Here is a 19,930-nt window from a genome sequence, read left to right as displayed (position 1 = left end):
AGAGATTACTACTTTACACTATGAAAAACTGGGATTAAAACTGAATGTCATGGAGTGAGGAATGGTGACAAATCAGATACTAATAAAAGTAAGTCAAAATGCAGGTATTTGTTTTGATGGGAAATATAATTCTAACTGGACCTAAGAAGTGTGGTCCATGACACACAAGTTCCTCTCACCAGCATCTTCACAAACACCCTAATATCCCTAAAGATCTCCGAAATCCTCATTTTAAAATATAGAATTTCATATATGAAAACTGCACCTACATCTCTTCCACTCATCCCCATCCTCCAGACTCCTCCGGCATCACAACCCAAATTCATAATCTCTTTTAATTACTAGATAGATAGTTAGGTAGATAGATAGATAGATAGATAGATAGATAGATAGATAGATAGATAGATAGATGCAGAGATAGAGATAGAGACAGATGGATGGATGGATGGATGGATGGATGGATGGATGGATGGATGGATGGATGGGTAGATGATAGGTTGATTGATTGATTGACATACAGATAGACACATACATGTACAAATGGCCTATTGAGCCTGTTATCCTAATTCTTGCACAAGACTGACAAAATGAAAAATTAGTACCAGCTGACATGCCAATAGGAACAAATACATGGCCCCATATTTAAATAAAGAGACAATGGCTATTGTAACAAGGATAATTCATTTTCCAATTATTTTTTAAATATTCATTTCATGCTCTCTCTCTCTCTCTCTCTTTCTCTCTCCCTCCTTCTCTGTCCCCCCTCTCTCTCTGCCTCTACTCCCTTCTCAACTCCCCCTTTCAATGCCCCCCAAAAACTCCATTTTATACTAAAACAATATTAATTTCATTATCTATACATCTGACTGCCTTGGTGTTGACTTTATCTGTAAGTAATGTTAATAATGACAATATATCCAAAAATAGTAAAGATTCATAAACTAATACACAGATATGTTCCTGATGTATATGTGTGTGCATGAGCATGCGTGTGTATAAATGCACACATATGCACATATATATCTTTCAGCCTACTTGGAATAAGAAGATATTCCAAACTAATTACCAAGCAATTTTCAAGCTTGCTAGATCCTGTCATCATCAAGAGCAGAAAGTTAACACTTTGATAAAGTGGTAAGACTCCAGGCCTCGGGACTCTATGCATGGAAGAGGACTCAATACACCTTCACAGGTACCTGGCTGCTTACTGACTCGAATCATGAACATGCTTGTGTAGACAGCAGTATGAGGACACTGAGAAGGCTGTACACATTCTAAACTGTTATTTGGTTACCTTTTCCAATCCACTCTACAAAAGGAAGAATAGTGTGCTGTTGGTCCACAGCATTTGGGGCCTGAGATTTGCTCTGGTTAATTGTCATCTCCCATTTTGTTGTATTAAGCAAGAAACAGAAATATTCACTGTTCCAGCCCAGTATGTTCACCAAAGGATGTGACACTTGCTTAAGAATCATAGAGTGGTACAACCCTCTAATAAGTTTAAAGTGAATTACTTAATTATTTAATCTTTAGACTTGAATTTGAAACCTTTAAGTAATTTTACATTTCTACTGAGTTCTTTAACTGACAAAACCTAGTTCATTATAGTAAAAACTGTGCATTTACAGTATATGTTGGTTTGAAATCTATACACTGAGGTTTAGCTAACGGTATTAACACTCTGAAGCATTTTTAAAGTAATGAAACAATGTGATCCATGGGTTGCTATCACTAATACACCAGGAATATTTTGGTCGGGGCACATACACTGTTCAGTTTTCTCCCTTGGCCTCTTTTGATCTCTGATTCAGAAAAAGGCATAAAGGACTCAGTGATGGAAGCAGAACCCCGTGGGTTGCTGGGGCCTGGCAAGCACTTGGTGCTTTCAATGTCCTGTGCTTTAACTACCTGCCTCTGGGGCCAGGACGGTAAACAAAAAACTCAGGGCGTCAAGTTGTTCCCTAGTCAAAATTAATGCAGTCTCTGCGTTGCACACTGCAGATCAGTATAATTCAAAGGCTTTACGATGAGAAATGTATTTGTGTACTGATTTAATGGAAAGGACAAAGGATTTGTCCTGGATTATTGCATCGGTGACTTCTCAGAATGAGAGAGAGAGAGAGAGAGAGAGAGAGAGAGAGAGAGAGAGAGAGAATGGCCTCTACCCAATGAGGTTTCTACTTCTACTTCTTAGTGTTCTGCTAAAATCAGGACAGCAAGGTGAAACAAATCACTGTCCACGGAAACCAACATCTATGCTGCCTTTCTCACCAATATCACAAGGAGGAAAACTCACATCCACACTTTGTCAACTAAAGGGACACCGGAAAATGTACTTCATGTTCCCTTTATGTTTTCTCTGACATTTTGAGAGTGCACTTCCTCTACTCTTGCTTTAGCAGTCATGTCTAAAAATCTCCTTTGTATGCTTGAAATTTAATGTGGAAACATCTGAGGTACAGATAATGAATATTATTTCGAAAGGGTGTCAAATACCGTATTCTCCATGGTATTACCACAGCCAGGATTCCATAGACTCTCAGATGCAGCCTCCCAAAGCAGTAGAAAAGGCCCAACTCAAATGTGCAGTGGAGAGCTTGGATCTCTCCCAGAGTCGTAGAACATGGATGGCCAGACACTTGTGTTGTTCCTTCCTATCTGAGGAGACCATTTTCCCTGGCTGCACATGGGGTTAGTCTCATGACACAGGGGAATTAACATTTTCTTTTCAGTTTGACAGAGAGACAGTAACTGGTGATTGGCATAATCGCTAAGGCAATCCTAGAAAGAGAATTTTCAAACACTGGAAACACACTTAAACATTAAGTTGGCAGCAGATAAAAAAAAAAAGCCCATACCACTCTCTCAAGAAGGAATGAAAACATTGGCTCTCCTGAACAAGCTAATATATCAGGAGCCCTGAGTCACTGATTTCCCTGAACCTTGGGATATTTTTGCTGGGCGTATAAACAATATAAATGAAATAGCAGCTGCACACATGAGCCAACAAACATCAATAATTTAATTATTTTCCTCTGTAGCAGATAAAAAGAAATAACTTACAGAGCCAGGGGGAACATTAAAATACACTTTTCTCTCCTGCCTAATAAATCTTAAGGAAATGCCCAGCCTCTGCCAGATTAGCATTCCAAGAAAAGCCATCTGAAGCCAAGGTATGTTTAACACACCTTCAAATTTCATGGTCTGACTGTGCGTAAGTACTCCTCTACAGTCCCATAATTCTCCAGAGAGGGATGGGAATGAATGCTTCTCTTTGGTCTGTACATATTGGAAATTTAATGCAAGTTAAGGACATGCCGTAGAGAACTCTCTAGGCTTCCTCCACTTAACTATCTGGGTGCAGGTACGAAAAAACCGCAGTGCAGGCTCTGCCCCAGGGCCATCTGAGAAACTTTGCAACATTCATAAATACCAGGGGAGAGAAAAGAAAAAGGGGGAAATGGATTTGAGAAGCATAATGACACTTGCTATCTTTGGAAAAGTGACTTTCCTCCAGTCATTTTGCACAATTTGCATCCAAGGGTAAAATAAAATCCCTATTTATTAGGGTGTTCAAGACTTTTTTAAATCTGGAACTAGTTTTGTGTCTAACCTTTCCAATCTTTTGCAAAATATTCTATCAGTTTTATTCACATTAATTAATTATGTAGTGGCAATAGGTAAAAAAGAGGTCATGAATTTGAGAGAACTGGTGTGGACAAGGGGAGTGGGGAGATGGAGTGGAGGGGTGAAAATAATACAGATACTTTACCCATGTGGGAAATTATCAATATTTAAAAATAGTTCTGCATTATGGAAAAAAGAAAAGAAAAGAAAACTTACAACTACACTAAAATTTAGTCTTCAAATCCAACATATGTTCTCAGAAAATCACACGGAGTGAAATGTATTTTTAAATAATGTATATTGGCTCAGAAATAAGTGAATCAAGTTAAGGGGACAGTTTGTGGGATAAAAGAGGTCACTAGGGACATTTATGATGATACCACTTGGTTTTCCCTGTCAGCCCAGGGAAAGTTCACTCACACATGTGTCATTTTAATTTTGAAGACTAATTTCAAGGAAATACATTTCGTGATCCTAGCATGTTTGTTTTGTTAATTTTCTGAGGTCTAAAATCCAATCATTATTACTAATTTCATTTAATATAATGAAAATAAGTAAGTAAAACAGCATGAGCTTTGACCACAATGGTTGGGACAAGTTAGATAGTAGAAATTTGTATGTCCAAACTAAATCATAAATTAATAAACAGCAGAAAGCTGCACTCAAGAAATAAATGAAATTGTATTTCAAATATCCGTACATGTGCACACAGGCAGACACACATTTTTGTACATGAGAATGTGGGAGAGAGAGGGGGGGGGGGAGAGAGAGAGAGAGAGAGAGAGAGAGAGAGAGAGAGAGAGAGAGACAGAGAGGATAATAATATCAAGGAAAGAGAGTGAGGAGGAAGAAGCAGGGAATGGGTAAGTGATGTAATTGCATTACAATTAGAAATGCACTTAGACACTAAGGAGTTTTGTAGGTACTGAGACTTAGCTTGACCTCTGTGTAACACATAGGCAGGAAGGGCTTCTGTCCTACCCTGGAAAGATGAGTGAACTCAGAATGTTGGCAGATGCAAGGCTAGATCTGGGACATGAGGCATGTGACCCAGAGGTAGAGCCACCACCTTAGCAATGCACATGGCAGCCTCTCTGTTTCCTTGATGTGAATCATGTTCTGAAACGCGATGTTAATTTTAAAACATGAACATGCATGCAACAGACGTTTCATGTGTGTTTTTAGAGTAAATGACTGTTTTCTTAAATACAGAATGGATAGAGCTACACCCAGTCTAAATTATGTTAACTGGAATACAAGGCAGTTTCCCTTCTAGTCTTAGAATGCCAGCAATCAATCTATAATCTCTTTGTGTTACATTTACTACAGAACACAGCATACAAACACACACACACACACACACACACACACACACACACCTGAAATAAAACACTAGGAAAAAACCCTTTTCTTTGTTTTTTAATGAAGAAATTCCATTTGTATTCTATATCTAGCTCACTAAGAAACAACTAATGGAGCCCATGCTGCTCATGAGATACAATCGTTTTCTATTAAATAATACAAATATGGGATGGAGCCACCCACTCAATCCCAAATTGTTAACCCAGAATGACTCCTGTCTAAAAGAAATACAGGGACAAAGAATGGAGCAGAGACTGGAGGAAAGGCCATCCAAAGCCTAACCCACCTGGAGATCCATCCCATATACAGACACTAAACCCAGACACTATTGTAGATGCCAAGAAGTATATGCTGACAGGAGCCTGATATAGCTGTCTCCTAAGCTGACAAATACAAAGGCAGATGCTCACAGTCAACCACTGAACTGAGCATAGGGACCCCAATGGAAGAGTTAGAGAAAGGACCGAAGGAGTTGAAGGGGTTTGCAACCCCATAGGAACAATAACAATATCAACCAACCAGACCTCCCCTCCAGAGCTCCCAGGGACTAAACCACCAACCAAAGAGTACACATGGAGTGAGCTATGGCTCCAACTACATATGTAGCAGAGGATGGCGTTGTCTGACATCAATAGGAGGAGAGGCCTTTGGTCCTGTGAAGGCTCGATTCCCCAGTGTAGTAGAAAGGCAGGGTGGTGAGGTCGGCATGGGAGGATGGGAAGGGGAGCACCATCATAGAAGCAGGGAAAGGGGGACGAGACGGAGGGGTTCCAGAGAGGAAACTGGGAAAGGGGATAACATTTGAAATGTAAATACATAAAATATCCAATAAAAAAGAAATAGGAGAATTGAAAAATGATTGCATAGATCATTTAATGTTGCTAATATTATTTTTTCTTAACAATAGCTTTATTTTCTTTTATTTTATTAATCATTTTATTGGTTTACATTTCAAATGATATCCTCCTTTCTGGTTACCCCTCCACAAACTCCCCATCCTATCTCCCCTCTCCCCTTCCCCTTGACCTCTCTGAGGGTGCTTCTCTACCCACTCACACACTCCTGCTCAGTGCTCTAGCATCCCCATATGCTGGGACATCAAACCTCCCTCCCACTGATGTCAGATAAGGTCATCCTCTGCTACATAAGTATCTAGAGTCATGGATTCCTCCATGTATAATCTGTGGTTGGTGGTTTAGTTTAATATGGCACCTACAGTTTGAAGAGTTGTTGAGTCTCCAAAACCCAAAACTATCGCTGACTAAAGCATTTATATGTTACCTAGAATTTGCTCTATCTGCTGCATCTTATATAATAAGAAACATTACTAAATTCTCCTCTCCTCGTTTTTATTGTCTTGACGTTTTACAACAAGCAAGAGTGAATAAAAAAAAATCCACTCTCTTTTCTTATGTGTACCTATAAGAAAGATTTTGCAGTTTCAAATTAAGGCATCCTTTTCATGGTATAATACCAGTGGAAAGATCTATTTAAGAACAAAACTAGTCACATTCCGAAATGCACTCTCTGCTCCAATTAAAAATGTATTGCTTTGTAAATGCAAACCTTGTTTTCCTTAGTGGAAAGGAAAATAGAAGAATAGAAAAATGTATTGCCTAAACCATAGCAGTTTTAAACATACGTTCATGGTTTCCAAAGGAATGGAAATTTTCTAGAATAATTACTTCTGGGAGAATTTCCAGGGGTTGAATGGGAACCTTTTCATTGTGATCTATATTCTTTTACTTTTTCAGAGCCCTCAGGGCAAAAGTCTGCATTTCGAATCAAAGAGAAAGAAAACATTTTCCCTTATCATTGATTCCCACTCTTGCATAGCATCATAAAACAAATATGTGTAGTATTCCATTAAAATATCTTTAAGTAAAATTCTATTGGAATGATAATGGGATATATATACAAATTTGAGCTATTCCCAGTGAAGCCCTTGACTGAAGAATACCACCTGTAAGAAAATTTGATGGCTTAAAATACTAACCTCAGTTTCCAAGTGCAACTTCACTGAGTTTTATGTTTCAAATTCCACATAAGGTGCAATAAAAAATGTCCTGAACTCAACTCACGTGTAAACAACTGGATAAGGACACATTGTCTACCCAACCTACATCACCGATGATAGGAACTACTCCCAGTTGTTGGCAGAGGTTTCCTTCAATCACTTGCTATATATGTTCTTTCATAGCACAGCTCACACAAACTTGCCCCTTGGTTTTTTGGTTTTTTGGGTTTTTTTTTTTTGGTTTTTTTTTTGTTTTTGTTTTTTTTTTGTTTTTTGTTTTTTTTTTTTTAATAATTCCCTGGCTTGAAGAACAAGCTTCTAGACCTTGTCCTACTTAATGGAAGTTCCAGCCTTTCAAAAGCTAACTCAATGGATTATACTTAGATGTATGCTCACCATATATCTGACTGGGAACTGCAGAATTGAAAATGCCAGTTAGAAAATATTATCCTTCCCATGGTCACAGGTATTCTTCACTCAGTATGATTTATTTTTAACAAAAATGACATAAAATGTCAAATTGAATTCACCTCAGCAATGTAAAATTTGTTAAACAAAGCTTTTTACTTGAAATATTTTCTATTATTAGAAATATCAGTTCTTACAAATTTAATATATTATCAAACAATAATAAGAATTATAAAACAATGATGACTTCATAATTATGAAAAACATTTTTGTTCATTAGGTTTTTTTCTGAAGTTGTACAAGTTCAATTTTTTAATTTACCTCTCATGCTTGTCTTGCCTCCCCAATTCCAGGAACCTTAAACATTGCGTGTGAATCAGCTTATCTGATGAAAATGATACATCATAGACTCCAAAAACAAGCACTAAAGATCAATAAACTCCTAAGTCTATGGAGCTTCTGTTGTATGGCCTGAAGATTTGTTCCCTGCCCTTGAGATGGTCATCGAACCTGTCCTGAATCTTGGAGTTAAACCCAGTTGTCATCAGACAGCTCTTCACAGCCACAAGCAAGATCCACCTGCACAAAAGAAATCCTTCTTGTTATAAGCCTGCGCTGTTTGTTTATAGCAAAAGATTACTTCCTTAATGTGTATGGGATAGGGATGTTTATGAATGGGAAACCAGAAAAGAGATAACATTTGAAATATAATTTTTTAAAAATCCAATAAAAAAGAAAATATAGATGTAAAGCCATTAACTTTAGAAGCAGATCACCAAAGGTTTTCAGTTATTTACACTCAGAAAACAAGACCTGTCTTCTAAACACAATTATTTAATGTGGTCATTAGTGAGTGTGTGTGTGTGTGTGTGTGTGTGTGTGTGTGTGTGTGTGTGTGTAAATATGATCATATGTAAGGGTACACATGTGAGGGAGATACACCTGTGTGTGTGTAGCCAAAAGACAACTTCACTTGTGGTTTCTTGGACACCAGCCATGCTGGTTTGGTTTGGTTTGGTTTGGTTTGGTTTGGTTTGGTTTGGTTTGGTTTGGTTTGGTTTGGTTTGGTTTGGTTTGGTTTGGTGTGGTATCTCTAATTGACCTGCAATTCACATAGTAGGCTAGGCTGGCTGGCCAGAAATCTCCGGGCAGTATCATGTCCCTGCTTCCTTAGTACTAAGATTACAAATTCTCTTGGATTTGTTTTGTTGTTGTTGTTTTGTTTTGTTTAGATATATATAAATTCTAGAGATTAAACATGGGCCTTCCTGCTTGCAATGCATGAAATTTACAACAGAGATACATTCCCCATTTTGCTATGTAGTTTTTTTTTTTTTTTTTTGCTATGTAGTTTTTAACAAGTTCATTTCTAACTCCTAAAAATGAGTTTCTCTAGAACCATTTAATCAGGTGATAAATTTGAAAACATCTAGTACAGCCCTGGCATAAAATGAGTCTGAATGTATCTGCTATACTCCTAGCATACAGTATTACCAGGACATTGGTAAATTCTTCTGAAAAGCCCACTAAAACATATTGAAAATAAATGTAAGAACAAAGCAGGAGGATATTACTATAAATAACTCCACATCTAATCTGTTTTAAATTCCAGGAATTAAAATTTTAATATGTAATTAGAAAGGAGCCTGACTTATTAGTAGAGGTGATAAGACTTTATGGATTTTTAAGGCTCAATAATAATAATTTCTACCGAGATTGATGCTATTCCCAAACTACTAAAGTATTTAATACAAGCTCTGTAGATTAATAATTGAGAAAAGGATGAAATGTACTTTTTAGTAACTAGAAATAAGAAAAGAACCCCAAAACCAGTTAGTTTGGCCAAGCTTAGAAAGAAGAGTCAGTTTCTGCTCTGACAGGAGTTAATTCAAACTGTAGAAACTTGTAACATACACACACACACACACACACAAACACACACACACACACACACACACACACACACACACACAACTAGGTTTGCTGTTTCCTGATAGTTGTGGGCCATCCTCATTTCTGGTCCATGAATTGTAGGCAGTAAAGGGATTTTTGTGTGACTTATACAGTCTGCTCCTGACACAAGAAAGAAAAGCAACTGCGAATCCGCATGATGGCTCTAAGGACACTTCATATTCATCAGAGGAAAAAAATCCACCAAGGTGAACTCTCAATCATGAATATCTATGCTCCAAATGCAAGGGCAACTACATTCATAAAAGAAACCTTACTAAAGCTCAAAGCACACACTGCACCTCACCCAATAATAGTGGGAGACTTCAATACCACACTATCATCAATGGACAGATCATGGAATCAGAAACTAAACAGAAACATAGAGAAACGGACAAGTTATGGCCCAAGTGGATTTAACAGATATTTATAGAATATTTCATCCTAAAATAAAATAATATACCTTCTTCTCAGAACCTCATGGTACCTTCTCCAAAATTGACCATATAATCGGTCACAAAACAGGCCTCAACAGATACACGCAGATTGAAAAAAATCCCATGAATCCTATCAGATCACCACAGACTTAGGCTGGTCTTCAATAACAACAAAAACGACATAAAGACCACATACAAATGGAAGTATGCTCTACTCAATGATAACTTGGACAAGGAAGGAATAAAGAAAGAAATTAAAGACTTTTTAGAATTTAATGACCATGAAGGCACAACATACACAAACTGTGTGACACAAGGAAAGTAGTGCTAAGAGGAAAACTCATAGCTCTGAGTGCCTCTAAATAGAAACAGGAGAGAGCATATATTACCAGCTTGACAGCACATTTAAAAGCTCTAGAATAAAAAGAAGCAAATACACCCAAGAAGAGGAGAAGGCAGGAAATAAACTCAGGGCTGAAATCAACCAAGTAGAAACAAAAAGAACTATACAAAGAATCAACAAAATCAGGAGCTGGTTCTTGAGGAAATCAACAAGATAGATAAACCCTTAGCCAGACTAACCAGAGGGCAGAGAGGCAGTATCCAAATTAACCAAATCAGAAATGAGAAGGGGGGCATAACAACAGCTTCTGAGGAAATTAAGAAATCATCAGATTTCTTACTTCAAAAATCTATATTAAAAAATGGATAATCTAGATGAAGTGGGACATTTTCTAGGCAAAGCCAGGTAACAAAACAGAATCAGATAAATCATGTAAACAATCCCATAACTCCTAAAGAAATAGAAGAAATTATTAAAAGTCTTCCAACCAATAAAAGCCCAGGACCAGATGGGTTTAGTGCAGAATTCTATCAGACCTTCATAGAAGACCTCATACTAATATTGTCTAAACTATTCTACAAAATAGAAACAGAAGAAGCGCTACCGAATTCCTTCTATGAGGCCACAATTATGCTTATACCTAAACCACACCCGACAAAGAATGAGAACTTCAGACCAATTTCTCTTATGAATATCAATGCAAAATTACTCAATAAGAGTCTTGCAAAGCAAATCCAAGAACACTTCAAAATGATCATCCATCATGATCAAGTAGGCTTCATTGCAGGGATATAGGGATGGTTCAACGTACGGAAATCCATCAATGTAATCCACTATGTAAACAAACTCAAAGACCAAAACCACATGATCATCTCATTAGAAACTGAGAAAGCATTTGACAAAATTCAACACCCCTTCATGTTAAAAGTCTTGGTAAGATCAGGAATTCAAGGCCCATATCTAAACATAGTAAAAACCAGTATCCAACATCAAACTAAATAGAGAGAAACTTGAACTAATGCCACTAAAACCAGGGACTAGACAAGGCTACCTACCCACTTTCTTCCTACTTATTCAATATAGTACTTGAAGACCTAGCCAGAGCAATCAGAAAACAAAAGGAGGTCAAAGGGATACAAATTGGAAAGGAAGAAGTCAAAATATCACTACTGCAGATGATATGATAGTATACTTAAGGGACCCCAAAACTTCCACCAGAAAACTACTAACCCTGATAAACAACTTCAGCAAAGTGGCTGGATATAACAAATCAGTAGTCTTCCTCTACTCAAAGAATAAACAGGCTGGGAAAGAAATTAGGGAAACGACACCCTTCACAATAGTCACAAATAACATAAAATACCTGGGTGTGACTCTAACCAAGCAAGTGAAAGATCTGTATGATAAGAACTTCAAGTCTCTAAAGAATGAAATTGAAGATCTCAGAAGATGGAAAGACCTCCCATGCTCAGGGATTGACAGGATTAATATAATAAAAATGGCCATTTCTGTGAGTGAGGGACTAGGAAGGGGAAGTGATTGGGATATAAAGTGAAGAAAGAAAGAAAGAAAGAAAGAAAGAAAGAAAGAAAGAAAGAAAGAAAGAAAGAAAGAAAGAAAGAAACAAAGAAACAAAGAAACAAAGAAAGAAAGGAAGAAAGAAAGAAACAAAGAAACAAAGAAAGAAACAAAGAAACAAAGAAACGAAACAAAGAAACAAAGAAACAAACAAAGAAACAAAGAAACAAAGAAAGAAGCAAAGAAAGAAACAAAGAAAGTAAAATCAAGAATACAATATGAGTAAATATTTTTCATAACTGGGAAGGAGCAAATAAAAGGTATTTTTTTCTTTTTTGAGCATATTTTGGATATTTTATGTATTTACATTTCAACTACTATCCTCTTTCCCAGTTCTGCTGTCTTCCATCCTCCTTCCCCTGCTTCTGTGAGAATGCTCCCCCTCCCACCTACCCACTCCCACCCTGGCATTCCCCCTACCCTGGAGAAATGAGCCTTCACGGGACCATGGCTTTTCCTATTGATGTCAGACAATGCCATCCTCTGCTACATATGTGGCTGGGGCCATGGATCCTTCCATCTCCATGGTACTATTTTGTAGAGCTCTGGGAGGTCTGGTTGGTTGATATCATTCTTTCTATGAGCTTGCATACTCCTTCAACCCCTTCAGTTCTTTCTCTAACACCTCCAGTATAGTCCCTGTGTTCAGTCCAATGGTTGGCTGCAAGCATATTAATCTGTATCAGTAAGGTTCTTTCAGAGCCTCTCAGGAGACATCTATATCAGGCTCCTGTCATCAAGCACTTCTTGGCATCAGCAATAGTGACTGGGTTTAGTGACTGCATATGGAATGGATCCCCAGGTGGGGCAGTCTCTGGATGGCATTTCCTTCAGTCTCTGTTCCATTCTTTGTCCCTGTATTTTCTCCTGTGAGTATTTTGTTGCCCTTTCTAAGGACTGAACCATCCACATTTTGATCTCCCTTCTTCGTGAGCTTCATAAGGTCTGTGAATTGTGCCTTGGGTATTCCAAGCTTTTGGGCTAATATCCACTTATCATTGAGTGTATACCATGTGTGTTCTTTTGTGTCTGAGTTACCTCATTCAGGAAGATACTTTCTAGTTCCTTCTACTTGCCTAAGAATTTCATCAAGTTATTTTTTTAATAGCTGAGTAGTACTCCATTATGTAAATGTATCACATTTTCTGTATTCATTCCTCTGTTGAAGGACAACTGGGATCTTTCCAGCTTCTGCCTATCATAAATAAGGCTGCTATGAGCATAATAGAGCATGTGTCCTTGTTATATGTTGGAGCATCTTTTGGGTATATGCCCAGGAGTGGTATAGCTGGGTCGTCAGGTAGGTAGCACTATGTCCAATTTTCTGAGGAACCACCAGACTGATTTCCAGAGTGGCTGTACCAGTTTGCAATCTAAAAATAAACAAACAAATAAAATTGTAAAGCTCCTGCCCAAGCCTGTCTGGCTACAGTTCCCACAGACTTTTTTTCTTCTGAAGATCCTTCTTAGTTATATGACTTGTCCTTTATCTTTCAATGTCCTCAATATCCTTTATTTTTTCTCTTTATTTGGTGCTTTGATTATTATGTGGTATGGAAAGTTTCTTTTCTATCATTTGTGTCCTTTATGTCTCTCCTACCTTAATAAGCATCTCTTGCTTTAGATTTGGGGATTTTTCTTCTGCGAATTTGTTGAAAACATTTTTTGTGTCTTTGACCTGGCTTTCTTCTCTTTCTTTTATATTGTTATTTGTGGATATTTTTTCTTTTGTAGATTCCCATATTCTTTCATGTTCCGTTTCTGGGTTGTTACTTTTTAATTTCATATTTTCTTTGTCTTGGTGGTCCATATCTTTTACCTGGTGTTTGTAACATGGTGTGCTCTTTTCCACATGATCCAGTCTGTCAGTGATACTATTCTGAGTTCTTTGCCTTCCTTGGTCTTTCATTTGGAGTTTTATTTCTTGTTGGCTTTCTTTAGAGCTTTTTTTTCCTAAATTAAATTTCATTTTAACATCTTAAATTATTTTCATAATTTCACTCAACTCTGCTTTCATGGTCCTCATCAGGCAATTGTTCATATCTTCTCTGAGTTTTTTAATATATTTATAATTGCTGTTATGAAATCATTGTCTTCTGCACTGACTAAGTTGCTTTTTTTGAAGGCCAATAAATGGGGAATATCGAATTCTGAAGGAGACCTGTTCTCATGGTTAGTTGTGCTGTTTCTACTTGGGGGTTGAGCCTACTCATCTGGAGTCATGTCTTTGGTAGGGCTCCTAGTTTTCGATTGGTTGTTGGGATCACTATTGGGATTATTCTAACCTATTATATTTTATCCCAGCTGATTGGTGTCAGCCTCAGGGTTGAAAGTTCTTGTCAGACTCCACACAAGATGCAGATACTTAGTGGGATTGTAGCCTGGGTAACTAGCAGGGATTTGAGGTAAGGGGAGGATCTGGCAACATGCCAGCTGTTATGGAAAGATTCATCTGGGTTTTGAATGCCCACTAAACATAGCTAGCCTTTCAACTCCTCATTTATCTCTCATCTTAGCCCATCTTCACTTCATTATGAGAGGCGCTGCAGAGAACTGGCATGCTGGTGGGTTCTGGTCACACCCACTGAGTCCTGCCGATTCAGCAGTGGCCTGGGTGTTTGTGCTGGATCATGCCACTGCTGCTGACACTATTAAACTGGACTGCTGGTGTCCTAACAACCAGAGATTAGAATCATCCCCCAAGGAACTACTTCTAAACAGGTCTACTTTCCCTTGTCCTATTTACCGTCTTTTTTCTACTGCCTTTGGACAGTGGGCTAGAAGGAGGGTCAATACATTTGAAACACTTATTAAAGTAAGTTTTAAAAAAATCTAAGCCTACAGATATTAATGAGCAATGATTGGTAATTACTGTTATTTTGATGGTGGTAGTAGTGGGTGTCTCTCTCTCTCTCTCTCTCTCTCTCTCTCTCTCTCTGTGTGTGTGTGTGTGTGTGTGTGTGTGTGTGTGTGTGTGTTTGTTTATCTCTGGTGTGGAATTATTGTCATGGGTGTAGTCAACCTTCTTGGATTGAAGTTTTCCTTCTAGCAATTCCTGTAAGTCTAGATTTGAGGGGTAGATATTGCTTAAATTTGGATTTGTCTTGGAATATCTTGTTTTCTCCATCTATGGTGATTAATTGAGAATTTTGGTGGGGCTAGTAGTCTGGGCTGCCGTCTGTGGTGACTGACTGAGTTGACATCTTAACCCTGCCTCTCACTATGAGTGGTGAACTGGGAGACAGAGAGGCTGTGATAGAGAAGATAACAAAACACAAGAAGCAACAAGAAAGAGACAGTGTGTTTAGACAAGGGTTTTTCTGCCATTTCTTCTCTAGAAACTAAATAGCAGTCCTGTATTTTACCTACCACCCAAAATAACTTGTCCTTGCTTTTCACTTATTTTATGTATATAAGATCTTCAAGCAACCTGGCTTCCTCTCTCTCTCTCTCTCTCTCTCTCTCTCTCTCTCTCTCTCTCTCTCTCTCTCTGGGGAAGCCAGGCTTTCAGCATCCAGGCAAATACTAAGCTACTGAATCACATACCCTGGTCTTTATAAATATTTTTTTAAAGCTTGGAGACTTTTTGCAAAACAAATTTAATGGTTATAGTGCATGGACAAAAATAAACATGTGAGATACAATCAGAAGAATACTATTTCAAGTTTCCAAGTACGAGATGCCAGTGTGAGCATGGTTGGAAGAGAGACAAGGGGTATGTTTACATGTGACAGGATACACAGGGTTTGGTAATGGAGCAGATGAGTAACAGAGAGAGCAATAAGAAAGGCCATGGAAGACTGAATACTTTGCCCTTAGCATTCAGTGAAAATATCATACGTAAAGCACTGTAATTCAATTCAGTGAAGAAGGAATGAAATTGGTATTGATATCAAAAAAGTATTAACTTCTGGGGTACAGAAAATTTCAAAATAAGAACAGATGGGTAATTACTCATATGGATTTAGACACACAGAACATACCCCAGAGGGTAAAGAACAGTCTAGAATGCTATGGTAGTAATTCAAAAATGTAAATACAGAATGCAAACAGGAACTAGTGCTAATTAATCTTCAGAGTCATGTCTTTTAGCTTAACCATGTTTGGAAGCTCAAGGGAGATGAATGGGTAAATGTGAGAGGATCAACAACTAACTGAAAATAAATCAGGATGGCCACATCTTAAAATTCTGAAACCTAAACTCAGGACATTATCCTAACATCGTCAAAAATTAGTGACCTGATGAAGCTGTTCTTTGAAGAGAAGGGATTTGAGATAGAGAGATGTCAACTCAAGAATCTGATTATCTGAGGTTCTAAATACTTTGATAGGAACTCTTATTATAATGCATAATATCAGCTACTTAAAAAATCATTCTGGTTGTACTCAGTATATTAAAAAGCCTTGGATTAGGTATGCAAAGCAGTACTTGAGTATTTGTTTACCATGTTTAAGGACTGGGGAGAGAGGGGTAGAGAGGGAGAGGGAAGGGGCAGGGGGAGGGGGAGAGAGAGACACTGTATAGTGGTAAATAAGAGAGAAGTAGAGATCTGGTATTTTGGTAATAGTTAAAGACAGCCACTGTCTTTTAAACAGAAAAGGTGAATCTTACTCTCTTCATGTCAGATATTTTCTCTGACCTCTAATTTGGGCATGCATCTAAAAACAGTATTTACTCAATATCTACTTATTCCTGTCTATCATTTTCACCAAAGGCCTATATTGCTGGCACTCGGACCTGAAGAGGAGCCTGAGCAAAGGCACTGCGCATCCTTAGCTCCCATATTGATAAGTATTTATCCAAAAGCTTGAGCAAGCTAACAAATGCTTAACACCCACTAGAATTTTTAATTTGTTTTAATTTTTATTGATTCTTTGTTAATTTCCCATCATGTCCCTCAATCTCATTCATTTTCTCATCCGTCATCTCTGCCCTCTACCCTCTCATCTTCCCCCACAAAAGAAAAGAAAAAGGAAAAAAGAAAAAGAAAAAGAAAAAGATCTTTGATGTGGAAGCTGTCGTGTGTCACAGTGTGTCACAGTGTGTCACACCACATAGCCTTTTGTCTACACATCTTTACTTGCAAATGTTCATTGCAATGAGGCATTGGTCTGGCTTGAGGCCTCTGACTTCTGCTATACAATCAATACTGAATCATCATTGGGACTCCTCTTGGATACCCTGTTGTTGCTCTATGTCATGGAGATTCTTCAGCTTTGGACCTGCAGGGCAACCCCCTTCGTGAGCTCCAGGAGTTCATAGATGGGGAGGATGTTGGAGTGAGACAACTCAAATGCCTAGATCTAGGCCTGCGTGATTGCTGAGTTGGTCAGCTTGTCCACTCCCCCACACCCACACTGTCAGGGCAAGCTCTCCAGCACAGCCCATAGACAGCAAGGAACAAGACCAGCTTTCCCACTTTTATGATCTCAGGGCAGGCTCACTAGCACCCATGCCACCAGGGCCAGTTCTACTGAGCTGTCCAGAAAAGGTGCCTATTCTCCCAAATGCTGGATCCAGTGAGAGGAAAGACCAGGAGGCTTCGAGGAGTAATGAGGACTGGCATCATCTTCCTTTAATTGTGCCACTACACAGCAGAAGTGGGACAGAGTAGCTCTCCCATTCTCATGCCTGAAGAGCCGGCTCTACTGTTCTACCCCAGTGTGGTGCAGGGCCTACTCTCCATAGAGCCCCAGCCAGTAAGGAGCAGAGCCAGCACTGCACAGCCTTTGGAAATCAACATAGCCCAGACAGCAGCTCAGATCGTGGGTGCCTGCAAGGCCTTTCAGTAGTAATATGAATCATAGACATCAACATAGACCTCGACTCCTACGTGGCCACAGACCCAGTCATGGCCCTTGGCAGCAGCAAGGGTTGGAACTTCACCATAGCCTCAAGTGTCAGGGCAGACTATTTACATGAAGCTATCAGCTACAGGTAGCTACCCTCCACCCTCCCATCCATCTCCAGTTCTACCTCTCTTCATAGTGCTCAAACCATTCTCCTTCACTTTCTCTCCCATCTCTCCACCACATACTCTTGCTGTGTACAGGCTATGCTATGAGCAGACTTCTGGGTCTTTTCTTCAGAGCCTAGTCACGTGGCAGGTGAGCCTCTTCACACTAAACTTTCTAGAAAGAATGTGGCTTATGACTAACTTCTATGGCTGACGTCAGGAACTTCAGTTGGAACAAGCTTCTAGAAGCATAGATAGTGCATCACTGTGCAGTGGATGTAAGTGCTAATCAACTTCCCTGGGTATAAGGGAGAAAAAAAGTTCGTCACAAGTTTGCCAAAATGCTGAGACATTGCAAGGATGGAGAGAAGCAAAACGGTATCAAAGCCCATTAGAGTTTATCCAGCAGAGAATGATCCTGACGCTTACGGGAATAGACAGGGATGTCCATGAAATATTCAGACAGTAGCTTGGGTTTGTCATCACTTCTTCCCTTGTTTTGGAAATTAAGCAGTTCACCACATCCAGCATGGGTTGTCTTCAGGGCATGACTCTGAAAGAAGAATCAGAATTTGATTCTTGTCCATTCTGTGCTGTCAGTCAGTTACGTTTACCTTGAAAAGAGTCTCTTCACTCTCCTGGCTTCTGTGTCCTCAAGCATCTCATATAAGGCTGCCTTATCTCCCTGTCCTTTCATGTATCGAGCTTTATGTGTCTTCTAAGAATAGAAAGAAAAATTAGTAGTTGAGCACCTTTTAAGGTAAATCTCTACTGGACTATTTGCTGAAAAACTTAGATACATTATTTGCCATTGAGCACTGCTTTCTGGTTAAGACTATATTTTTCCTATAAGAATTAGTGTTAAAAATTATGTAAACTCCTGGGCTGGGTCTTCTACTCAGCCTTGTTCATTAGGTTCCCAGAAGAAAGACGTATTCAGCCTTTATATTTACAATATACCCTAAGCAGCTGCCTACCCTCAATGCTATTAGAATCTATTTTTCTTTCAATAACCCTGAGATATTACTTTGTTTCATCTGGGCTGCTCTTAGCTCCTATTGGGCACCCCCCAGGGTCATACTCTCCTCTCTTTTAACACATTGCTGTTTCTCCTTCTCCTCTCCTGCATCTTCTTCTATTCCATGGTGGGTTCTTCCTCCTCCTTCCCTCCTTGTTGTCCTCTCCCCATGCCTGTGAAACCTCAACCCCACCTATGTCTCTTCTACCTAGATATTGGCAGTTGGCATCTTTATTTGCCATTCACAATTAACTGGGGCAGGGTCATCCGAAATTAGCATTAGAATACAAGTAGCATTAGGCCAGCCCACTACAAATTAGGAATCATCAAAACAGGCTCAGTGGGTGCTTGTTTAATGAAGGGTGATGTAACAACAATTAAATACCTAGTGGTCAACTCTGAAGTCATATACATGCAAAAAATATTCTGCAGACTGAGTATATATTTCATATAAATAATAATTAAGGAAACAGGTCAACTTGAGAGAAAGCAAGGGAAGCGTTGGAGGGAGAAAAGAGAAAAGAGAAAAGGTAAAATCTTCTAATTATATTTGAATTTCGACTTTTTTGATTAAAAATTGAAGAGTGAAACTAAATAATGCAGGCGTAAAGCTCAGCTGAACAGCTTTTTCCACCTAAATTCCACAAACTTCAAAACTCTGGACCTTCAATTCCTGTACATGCCCCATCTACTGCATGTACAAAAGGTTGACTTTTTAAAAATTAAATAGTAAAATAACTAACATAACATTTGAAACAACTATTTTAATTAATTCTTTTTTTGCTTTATGTGTGTGATTATTGTGTGTGTGTATAAATATATATATATGTGTGTGTGTGTGTATATACACGTGTGTGTGTGTGTGTGTGTGTGTGTGTGTGTGTGTGTGTGTGTGTGTGTGTGTGTGTATGCAATGTCCAGTGGCCGGAAGAGTTTATCAAACTCCCTGGAGCTAGAGGCATGGGCAGTTGTGAGTTGTATGCTGATCTGGAATACAAACGTAAGTTCTCTGCAAGTGCTTTTAACCCTGAAGCTTCTCTCCTGCCCCTTAAGACTTCATTTATGCCAAACTTTATTTGTGTATATGTCAAAATGAACGGTAACCAAACAGCCTGTACTGTACTTACTTTCTGGGAAAACTGCAGTAAGTACAACACTGACTCTAAATATCACATTCAATGTACATGAATTCAGGTCAACACAACTTCAAATCCCCTAAAGACAAAAATACTG

The 19,930-nt window shown here is 38.6% G+C and overlaps 1 long non-coding RNA gene across 1 annotated transcript in view; it reads right to left on the bottom strand.

The window, feature by feature from the left end:
* Positions 1-19,530, bottom strand: part of LOC102552412 (uncharacterized) — a 215,975-nt gene extending 196,445 nt beyond the window's left edge. The window contains exon 1 of the long non-coding RNA XR_354502.5: positions 18,109-19,530. This is a non-coding gene — a long non-coding RNA (uncharacterized LOC102552412). The remainder of the gene's footprint in view (positions 1-18,108) is intronic.
* Positions 19,531-19,930: the final 400 nt, after the last annotated feature.

The sequence above is a fragment of the Rattus norvegicus genome, chromosome 6 (genome assembly GCF_036323735.1).
Source record: "Rattus norvegicus strain BN/NHsdMcwi chromosome 6, GRCr8, whole genome shotgun sequence".
In the NCBI taxonomy this organism is placed as follows: Eukaryota; Metazoa; Chordata; class Mammalia; order Rodentia; family Muridae; genus Rattus; species Rattus norvegicus.
Note: the sequence above shows the minus strand (reverse complement) of the source record. Positions and strands in the feature narration are given on the sequence as shown.